At 40.2% G+C, this 11,465-nt stretch overlaps 1 pseudogene; it reads right to left on the minus strand.

Annotated features, from left to right (window-relative positions):
• Positions 1 to 10,710: 10,710 nt before the first annotated feature.
• LOC118839777 lies at positions 10,711 to 11,191 on the minus strand (annotated as a pseudogene).
• Between the last annotated feature and the right edge of the window lie 274 nt (positions 11,192 to 11,465).

Raw genomic sequence — 11,465 nt, forward strand, 5'->3', positions numbered from 1 at the left:
ATATATATACATATATCTACATCTGTATATACATACATATGCATATATATGGACAAAGGTATATATGGACAGGTGACTAGCTAGTGAGTAAGCATTCTAGGTGGCACAACAGATCGAGTGCTGGACCTGGAGTCAGGAAGACTCATCTTCCTGAGTTCAGATCTGGCCTCAGATACTTCCTAGCTGTGTGACCCTGGCCAAGTCAGTTGACCCTGTTTGCCTTAGTTTTTTCATCTATAAAATGAGCCAGAGAAAGAAATGGTAAACCACTCCAGTATCTTTGCCAAGAGAACCCCAAATGTGGTCATGAAATGTTGGACATGACTGAAAAGTAACTGTGCATAGCACCGAGGATACAAAGAAAGTCCAAAGATAATCTCTGTTGTGAAGGAACTCACAATCTAATGGGGGAGACAACATGCAAAAAACGAGGTACAAATAAGCCATATAGAGGAAAAATGGAATATAATCAACAGAGAGAAGGCTCTAGAATTACGAGAGACATGGAAAGGCTTCCTACAGAAGCTGAGAGATTAGCTGGGACTTGAGGGAAGCCAGGACGGAAGGGGCTTGGTGGCCCTTGGGTAGCAATGAGAGAGCAGATGATCACTAGCCAGTGATTGCTGGGAAGCAAGTAGGGAGCCCAGCCGTTGGGGTGGAGTGAGGCTCTGGTTTACTGCTGGCTGGGGATGGGGAGGAGATGCCTGCATACAGCTGTGAGGGAGACTGTAGTGTTTGATAAGAACTGGGTCTAGGAAGTTGGGAGAGGGGAGGGGATGGGCTCCTTAAAGTCTGCTCCTACCAGAACCTTGGGCCACCGGTTGGCACGTGGGTGGTAGGCAGGAAGAGGACAGGGAGGAGAGAAGGATGTCCTCCTTGAAGCTGCTCCTCCTGTTGGGCCCCTAGGATTCTAGTCAGCATTAATGCATATGATTTTTTTTTAAAAACATGGTTGTAACTATTGTGCTTTACTTGTTTAATCTGGTGTCTCCATTTTTTTTGTAATGTTATTTCACATACATGTTTCCATATACTTACATATTTGCCATTTTTACAAGCCATTGAAGCTATGTGATGTGAAAAGAATGTTAGATGTGGAGTTATCTGGGCTCTGGTCTCTGCTCTTCTGGTCCTCTGATAGTTCAACTTGGCTGCGGTTGACTTTGCCAAGGAGAGTTGTGAGAAATAACATCGGAAAGATAGGTTGGAGCTAGATTATAGGGCGTCTTAAAAGGTAGGGGTAAGTCTGTACTTATCTTATAGGCAATGGGGAGCCACTGAAGGCTTTTGAGTGAGTTAGTGACCTGGTCAGACCTATTCTATGACAAGATCATTTTGTTCATCTATGGAGATTTTGAGTCAGAGGAACTTGGTTAAAATTCCACTGGGACCATTTAGTTACTGCGGACAAGTCACTTTACTTAACAGGCAGCTAAATGGTGCAGTGGACAGAGTTCTGAGACAGGAGTTGGGAAGACCTGATTTCAAATCCAGCCTTAGACACTTGCTAGCTGGATGACCCCTAGGCAAATCATTTAACTTCTGTTTGCCTCAGTTTTCTCAATTGTGAAACGGGAACAATATCAGCACCTATCTCACAGGGTTGTTGTGAGGATCAATTGAAATAATATTTGTAAAGCACTTAGCATTGAATCTGGCAACAGCAAATGCAATATGAATACCAGCTATTCTTATTCCTTCCTCTTCTTCCTCTCCCTCCTCCTTCTCCTCCTCCTCCGGCTCCTCCTCCTCCTCCTCTTCTTCTTCTTCCTCCATCTCCTCTTCCTCTTCCTTCTTCTTCTTCCTCCTCCTCCTCCTCTTCTTCTTCTTCTTCCTCCTCCTCCTCTCCCTCCTCCTCCTCCTCTCCCTCCTCCTCCTCCTTTTCTTCCTCCTCTTCTTCTTTTTCTTCTTCTTCTTCTTCTTCTTCTTCTTCTTTCTCTTCCTCTTCTTCTCCCTCCTCCTCCTCCTCTTCCTCTTCCTCCTCCTCCTCTTCCTCCTCTTCTTCTTCTTCTTCTTCTTCTTCTTCTTCTTCTTCTTCTTCTTCTTCTTCTTCTTCTTCTTCTTCTTCTTCTTCCTCCTCCTCCTCCTCCTCACTTTTCTGAGCCTCAGTGCCTCATTTATAAAATGAGAGTGTGGACCAGATAGCTTCTAGGGCAGATTCCCCACCCCTGCTAGGGTCTCTTCTAGCTCTCAGTCTTAACTAACATGGGAGCCAAGGTGGCGTAGTAGAGGAATCATTTATGTTTTCTGTAAAGCATTTATATTGTAAGATTTGCAAGGCACTTTACATATGTCAGCACATTTGTTCCTCACAACAACCCTTGGAGGTTTGATGCTGTTACTGCATCCGTTTTATAGATGAGAAAACTGAGGCTGAGAGAGGTTAAATGGTTTGCCTAAGGTCACACAGCTAGGAAGCTGGTAAGTGCTTGAAGCAGGATTTGAATTCAAGTCTTATTGAACATGGGTCCAACCCTATCTCTAGTAAATCACCAAACTGCCATAGCTTACCTTGATATAGCTTTTGATTTTAGGGAGTCAAGGAAGAGTCGCAGCATGGGACCAAAAACAATGCTATAACATTAATTCTTAGTATTTAAAAACACTACTGAGACTTTAGTTGTATGTGCTTACTCACATTCTGAAACTGCAACTTAGGAAATATATAGGCCTCTAGAACAACGGCACTTCCCTAAGCCCTTGGAATCCCCCCCGACTTTGGGTTGCCACAGAGACAACCCCCTTCCCATTAGATCTACACCTTCAAATAACTGATAGTAGTAGTAGAGGGAAGAATCAAGGGTGGTTTTTGTTTGTTTTGTCTTTAGTATGTCTCAACATCATCCATTATGCAGAACTCATGCATGCATGCCATCATGGAACTGCATATAATACTGATGAACTTCTCCAGGCAGCCAGATTTTGCCACTATCTTCTACAAGCCATCATGACTGACTGTACCAAAGGCCCTGGTCAGATCAACCAACATTGTATATAGACTTATGTTCTGTTGCTGGCATTTCTCCTAGAGTTGTCAGGCAGCAAACACCATATCAATAATTCCTCAGCCCTTTCTGAAGCTACACTTGCTCTTGTGTAAATGACCATCTTCCAGGTGAAGGATCAGCTGATCAAGGAGAACTCTGACAAGAATCTTGCTGGCAATGACTATGTGATTGTCACAGGACAACCTGTTTCCTTTTCCTTTATTGAGATGGACAATGGAGGCAGCCTTGAACTCCAAGATGAGGTTGTAGGAATCAGTCGTTGGTATAAGGAAGTATCATAAGGGCCTTCTGGCCTAGATGGATGCCTGAATGGAGGCAGACCACTCAGTTCCCATATACTCAATTTTTAAGAATTTTCCCTTCTCTCTTTAGATCAAGTAAAAAGAGTTTAATCCTTTTGTTTTCCAGGAACTTGACATTGTCTAGGAAAATCCCCCTCCTCTAGCAAGGAGGCTGAGATAGGCAGCTTCATCTTCTCCAGAGGCCCTATTGTTAAGAGTCCCTGTCACTACCACTTTAAGGCAGCTATGTGGTTCAGTGAATAAAATGCTAGGCCTGAAGTCAGGAAGACTCAATTTTCCTGAATTCAAACTGATCTCAGACACTTATTAACTGTGTGATATTGGGGAGGTGACTTCACCCTGTTTGCCTCAGTTTCTTCATCTGTAAAATGAACTGGAGAAGAAAATGGCAAACCTCTCCAGCATTTTTGCCAAGAAAACCCCAAATGGGGTCATAGAGAGTCAGACAGAACTGAAACAACTGAATAACATCGTCGCTATCTCTGGATGTCACCTCTTGATGAGAGTATATGGTTGAGAGCATGGATAACCACAACGTGTTGCTTCTTCTGCCACTTTAAGGCTGCTATTGATGGCTCTAGAACCCACATCTACTCTTAGCTATGCTGCTATTCTGGTCTGTGCTCAGATCTTTCTAGATCTCTTGAATTTACCTTGAAGACTTTTTTTAAGGCCTGAATCTTAAAGGAGAGGTGGCCTAAACCAAAAAAATTATTCTTAGTGTAGGCTTGGGCACTTTTTTCTTTGATTTTTTAGAAATTATTTTTATTTATTTCATTAAATATTTCCCAGATACATGTAAACAAACTTTTAACAACCATTTTAAAAAAAATTTTGAGTTCCAAATTCTCTCTCTCCCTTCTACCCCTCTTTGAGAAGGCAAGGAATTTGGTATCGATTATACCCGCCAAGCACTTATTTTCAATAGAATATGAATAGGTGGACAAGTATTCAAGCTCAGGGATGTCTGTCTGTCCCCTTGATGAAGTATCTTTATTCTGTGGCAGACATGCACAACTTGGCAGTAGGTAGGGGCCAATATTAAAATAGACTAAACTTCTTTGGACTGCAGATAGATTAGACTAGAGACAGACTGATGATGTTTGGTTGTGTGGGTCACATGACAAACAGGAGAGGACGCAGTGGCAACCCTGCATTTTTTGCAGCTGCCCAAAATCCTTTGGTAGGCTGTATTTTTGTGCAAGCCTGTTCTATAGGAAGATTCAATCAAAGTTTCAAAATAATCTTTCACATCCCTGTAACCATTATTAATCTGATTGACTCCCCATCCATTACCATTTCTTGATACTAGCTGGATATAGAAAAGATAGCTGGGAAGACTTTGCGCGGACAGGAGAGCTCAAAGCAATCATATCTGAAGGGCTCTGATCACATTCATTTATGTATTGCACGCACACACGCACACACACGTGTGTGTGTGTGTGTGTGTGTGTGTAGATTTATGACTTGAAAACTTCCATTTTTCCGTCATTTTTTTCTGAAAAGGAAAAAGAAAACTAACTTTTGTAACAGCAATATTTTCTAGCGTGTCATCTGTTTTCTTTCTAAGCTGTCTTGTAAAGGCTTCAACTGACTATCCTACAGAGTCTCAAACACTGAAAGATAAGAGGAAACATGACATTTTCTTAAGTATGGAAGTTTACCTGGCAACCTGTGATTCTAAATTCTCTTTGTACTCTAGGGTGGGGTGAATGACTTTGTTAGTTATACTACTATATTTGCCTCTTGGAAACTCAAGTGTTCTTCCTCCACGGCTGTTTAACCGGCAGTTTTGAAAGCTTCATTTCCCGTGTGCATATATGTGACCGTAAACTCTAGGCCACTAAGAGGAACCTAGGGGAACCTCAGCGGGGCTGGTGCCAAATGGACAGAAGAGCTATGGGTAGAAGAGGAGAACTAAGAAAAGGAAGTGGGGAAAGAATGAAGGAGAAAAAAAGAAGAGAGGTCAGAAAATGGTGAAATCTGGTCAACAGTCATACTTACATGAGAAGGAGGCAGAGGAGGCAAGGGCAAAGGAAAGAGTAAGGGAATCACAAAATTTTAGAGATAAGCTTGTCCAAACCTCTTATTTTATAGAGGAGAAAAAATAGGGGAAGTGGGGTGCCCAAGAGAAGAGAAGAAAGGACTGAACAGTAAGATGGAAGACTCTTTCATTGGAGTTCCGCTACCTCTGTTACTTACTGTTGTTTGTCCTTCCTTCTTGAAGAGGACCATGACCTCAGAAAGGTGATGCCATGACTTACAAGTGAATTGGATTTCAGTGAGGGAGAGCTGTGCAAAGTCACCAGCCTTACTTTCTCCTCCAGAGTCATCTGGGTCCAGTGGTGAGACATACAAGGTGTTCCTAAAGTCTGGACACATAGGCAAAAATGCATATTTTGAAGAAATGAAGTGAATGAAATTTTTATTTAAATGGAATATTAACAAATAACATCTTCAATATGATTTCCATCATGTGTGATGCAAAGATTGATACGCTTTGTGAGATTCATGTGAACTCTATGCAATAACTCCACATTGCCATCAATTGGCTATGTGTCCAGACTTTAGGAACATCCTATAGATCAGGATGGCTGGAGATGGCCCCCATGGCTTAGATTAGGTGAGAATTAAAAGAATCCCAATGCGAATACAGGTTGAAGATAGTGTGATTCTAACTTACACACACACACACACACACACACATATATATATATACACGCATATATACATATACATATATATACACACACATATATACATATACATATATATGGCATTTTAAAATTTACAAAGAACTTTTCAAAGAATGAATGGATGAAAAGCATTGATTAATTGTTCCTTATATGTCAAGCACTAAGTTGGCACTAAGCTCAATCTAGACCAAGGGCTCCTAACTTTCATGTGTATATCATGGACCACTTTGGAGCCTATGGATCCTTTCTCAAAATAATGCTTTTGAGTAATTGAAGGAAATGCTAAATTTCAGTTAGAAGTCATTGAAAATAAAAGTTTTCCCTAACCAAAGTTAAAGAACTCTTGAAATCTGTCCATGGATCCCAGATTAGGAATCTCTTGGATAGATGGATGGTTGGAAGGGATCAAAGCATGGCCTAGGATCTGTTACCAGTTAGGTGTATTGGACTTTGTGAATTTGCACTGGCTAGCTCCCCAATTGGACCATTGATGAGTGGGTAGAATCACCTAGAGCATGGGCTCAGGAGATGCAGTGGTTTGAAGGGTCACAATAGCTTTGTAAAGTAGAAACAATAAATACCATTAGTCCCTATTTTTCCAGTTGAGGAAGTTGAGGTTCAGAGAAGTCAGCCACTTGCTCCTGTTCATACAGCTAGCAAGCCTTGGGACGAATTTGAATCCAGATCTCTTCCGATTCCGGATCCGGTTCTTTTTGCATGATATGCTCAGAAGAGTAGTTGAGATTTGTTCTCATTAGTTCCTTCTAGCAATATGAGTTCATGATTCAGTGCTAAATTTAGAGGAGGAAGAATAATTAGAAAGGTCAAATTGTTTCCTTTTCAGATAGAAGGACACAAGCTAAGGAATACTCACTCAACTTGACATTGGGAAATTAAAAACAGCAACAATATTAGAAACAGGGACGATTCACAGTGTGTACAAATCTCCTAGGTCCGCATTTCTAGCTCATTGAGTGGGCAAGCAAAGTCAGAAGGTTCCTTCTTTAGCCATGGGAGGGAAGAAATTTCTATTTTGTTCCACAAAAAAGCCTCAAAGTGAAAAGAAACAAAAGCCCCTAAAGTAAGAAAAGTAGAATGCCAATTTGGTCAATCAAACAATTAGTCAACAAATACTTTTTGAGTGTCCTCCCCCAGGTATTGATTGGAGCTTTATCACTAGAGGTGACTAGAGGAAACACTGTGCTATTTTATTGGGCTCAATTTTCCCCTCCAGACCAGGGATGTGTTGCTTCTACAGAGGAGAGAAGGATGTCTTCTATTTTGCTCTGATGTTGTCACCCAGAGAAGGTAGTCATTGTGGTATAAAAATCTGTCATAAGAAGCTGCTGCATGCATTTTATAAAAGCAATGGCTGTCTTAGTGACACATAAGACATGAACAGTACAGTGACCCACAGAGCACTCTGTAGAAGCAGGTGATGGGATTCTCTATCAAAAAACCAAAACAAAACTGGGAAAAGGCCTCCTTCCATGAGTTTATCCAAACTCCATCATCAGCTTGTGGATTTGGAAGCATGCATCCTTTTATTATTATGCTTTGAATTTTTATTTATTATTATGCTTTGAAATTCAATGCTCATTTAATAGATGATAATCTAAATTCTCTGGAAAAACAAACTAGCTATTCCAAGTCGAGGTTGTTGGTTCGTTGGTGGTTATTACTCATGCTTGAATAGGACCAAAATGATATCACTATGTCAGGGTCAAGGTACAGCGTGTCCAACTGTGGCTGATTAGAACAATATGAGCTCAGAAGGCTCTACCGCAGGTTAGCCACAAATAGTCCATATGAACATTTGGAGTGGAGATGTCTCTAAATTTGTGTGTCTTGCATTTCTTTTTGAGCTACTGCAATTGTGTTTTGCTCATAGAGCACAGAGCCTTCTTTTAGGTGGGCATTCCATGTTAGGCAGTCCTGTGCCAGTGTCTCCCATGTCTCACAATTGATACCAAAGTTTTAGTGAGACCTTGAGAATGCCCTTGTATCACTTCTTCTGACCTTCTGACCTTGTGAGCACTTGCCTTGTGTGAATTCTCTGTAAAATAATCTTTTAGGCAAATATATATTTGATATTTGAACATTGTGGCCAACCCATTGGAGTAGTGCTCTCTGCAGCAGAGTTCAGCTTGGAAGTTCAGCTTGAGAAAGGACCTCAGTGTCTGATACCATATCTTGCCAGGTGACCTTCAGAATATTTGTAAGACAATTCAAATGGATACAATTCAGTTTCAGATGCAAATCAGTCATGAGGACTTGTGGAAGATCATGGCAAAATTTGGTTGCCCAGAGAAGTTTATCAGTATTGTATGCCAGTTCCATCACGCCATGCTTGCACAGGTTCTGGATAATGAACAATGCTTTCCTGCTCTCCCAGGCTTCAGTGGATTGAAGCAGGGTCACATGCTTACTCCCCTCTTTTTAGCATGATGTTTTTAGCAATGTTGTCAGATGCCTTCAACAAGGATGAAAACAGCATCAAGGTCAGATACTGCACTGATGGTAAATTATTTAATTTGAAAAGGCTACAAGCCAAGACTAAAGTCGAAGGAGAGCTGGTGGGTAACTTTTTGTGTGCAAATGATTATATACTCAGTGCAGCCTTTGAGGCTGAGATGCAACAAAATATGGATTGATTCTCTGTTGCTTATGCTAATTTTGGCCTGACAATTCACATCAAGAAAACACAGATGGGCTACCAGCCAGAATGGCCCAATCTATACTTGGAACCATCAGTTATAGCAAATGGAGAAATTTTGAATGTTGTGGATAAGTTCACTTACCTTGGCAGTGTACTTTCCAGGGATGTACACATAGATAGTGAGGTTGACCCACACAAAATCAAAACATTGACAAAATAGAAGAAAATATAAGCTATCTGATGTAAAAAAATCAACTGACCTGGACAAAGTCAAGGAGAAAGAATTTAAGAATTATTGGACTCCTTGAAAACAATAATTAAAAAAAATCTTGGACACTATTTCAAGAAATTATAAGTAGAAGCTCCCCAGATTTATTATAACCAGAGCAAAATAAAATAAAACAAAAACCTCCAATCGTCTCCTGAAGGAAAGGAAAAAACCTAGGACTGTCCTAGGCAAAATCAATGGCTTCCACATCAAAGAAAAAAATTCCTATGAGAATCTAGAAAGAATTAGTTCAAATACTAAGTTGTCAGGATCACAAAAGACCTAGCAGCTTGTACATCAAATGAGAGGAGATCTTGGAATACAGTTTTCCAAATGGCAGAAAATACAGACTCACAACCAGAAATTGCTTGCTTTGCAATCTGAGTATAATAACATGGGGTGGGGGGGGGGGTGAAGCTAGGTGGCACAGTGAGTCGAGCACTGGCTCTGGAGTTAGGAGGACCTGAGTTCAAATCCGGCCTCAGACACTTGACACACTCACTAGCTGTGTGACCTTGGGCAAGTCACTTAACCCCAATTGCCCTGCCTTCTCCCCTCCATAAAAAAAAATAATACAGGGGGAAAAATGAACTTTTAATAAAATAAAAACTGGTGAGTATTTCTGATGAAAAAATAGACTGAATAGGAACTTGGAAATACAAACACAGGAATCAAGAAAAACCTAGAAAGGTAAATTTATTTGAGCAGTTGGAAATGGTTGCATGATGATATGGTGTTAACATTCTAATGGGGGAGAAGGAACAATTGTCCCCTCAGAATCTTAATGCCTTTAAGTGTACTGAGGGTGTTAAATAAGAAAAAAACAAAGGTCCTGGGGGTGGATTGGTTCTATTCTGAAGGTTTAAAGAGAGGAAAGAGAAGAAAGAGTAGAAGGAAGAATATAGGATAGAAAGGAGAAAGGAGAAGGTAGAACTTGTTTATTTCCTGTAAGTGGGTGTGCGAGAAGAGTATACAAATATGGAGGAAGTGGTAGTGAAAACAGCCATCAGATGAACCTCACTCTTCTCTGAAATGTATACAACAAAGTCAAATGCATGCACATGCACACACAGAGAATTCGGTGTAGATATACTTTGAATTCAATAGGAAACAAATGAGAAATTTAGAGGAAGGTGTAAGAAAGAGAATAATGCCAAGAGGAAATAGACTGAAGAGAGACAAGCTTCCCAATACTAAAGGGGTAGAGGGGAAAGGAGCACTAAAATGAAAAAAAAAAACTAGAATTTAAGAGGGTGCCCATCAGTTGGATAATAGCTGAACAAATTGTGGCATATGAATGTACTGAATTATTATTGTGCCACAAAGAATGTTGAAAGAGATGATTTCAGTGGATCCTGAGTAGTAGAAATTGATGTAATATGAAGTGAGCAGAACCAGAGCAATAACATTGTAAAGAAAAAAAATTCTGAAATATTTAAGAATGCTGATTTATGCAATGACCAATCATGTCTTCAGAGTACCTATGATGAAACATGTTCCCCACTTTGCGACAGAGAAATGATGGGTTCCATGCAAAAATACACTGTGTGTATTTGCTTGACTAAACCTATTTGTTAACCCTTTTTTTCTTTCTTAAGGTTTTTAATTGGGAGCAATGGGGTTCAGGAAAAGGGAGTTAGTGATAGCAATGTCAAAAAAAGGGATATATTGAAATATGTATAAAAAAAGTAAAGAAAGAAACACAGACAAGCAAGCCAGTTTTGAAAGTAATGTAGAATTTATTGTATACATTTTTATTGTTTTTTTAAGCAGTCACTTATGCCGTGAATTCATAGGGGATTGGTTCCAACAGCTCAGGTTCCTTGCCATTGGTTCTCACAAAGTGTGCTTCTCTGGGTGGAGCAGGCTGGCGTTTCAGTTGAACCCAAGTGCCTTTTTCTTTGGCTTCCTTCTTCTTCTGATCATTTACCTTTACACGCTTCAGGAAGCTATCTCTGCTCTTAGAATGCGTAATATGCTCAATACGCACATTAATTCTCTTGGCTGGAATCTTGCCCTTAACCTGTTTGTTTATAGCAATGTCTACATCATGTTGAGTAACATTATAGACTCGTCCAGTCTTGCCGTGGTAACGTGTGGGGCATTCCTTGCTGCACTGCGCCCATACCCTTGGTATCTACAATATCACCTTTCTTGTATATTCGCATATATGTAGCCAAAGGGACAACACCATGTTTTCGAAAGGGCCTAGAAAACATGTAGCATGTCCCTCTCCTTTTTCCTTTTGTGTTCATCATTTTGGCAACTCATTGGAATATGGCGGAGCCGGCGGAAAGGAAGCTTATTGTATAAATTTTTAAAGCAAGTGATTTGAAATGGATTCACTTTTCATATACTATCTTCTTTGTGTTCTGCTGTAAATATGGAAGTGTTCTTTTTTTGGTTTTTAACTTCAGAATAAAAAATAAAGTAAAATTAAATAAGAACATGCCACACGAAAGATAAACATTTGATATATTCTGAAGGGTAGAAAAAAGAATGATTTATTTTCAGAAAGTCAAGGAGTGGGTC

This window comes from Trichosurus vulpecula, chromosome 2 (genome assembly GCF_011100635.1).
Source record: "Trichosurus vulpecula isolate mTriVul1 chromosome 2, mTriVul1.pri, whole genome shotgun sequence".
Taxonomy (NCBI): domain Eukaryota; kingdom Metazoa; phylum Chordata; class Mammalia; order Diprotodontia; family Phalangeridae; genus Trichosurus; species Trichosurus vulpecula.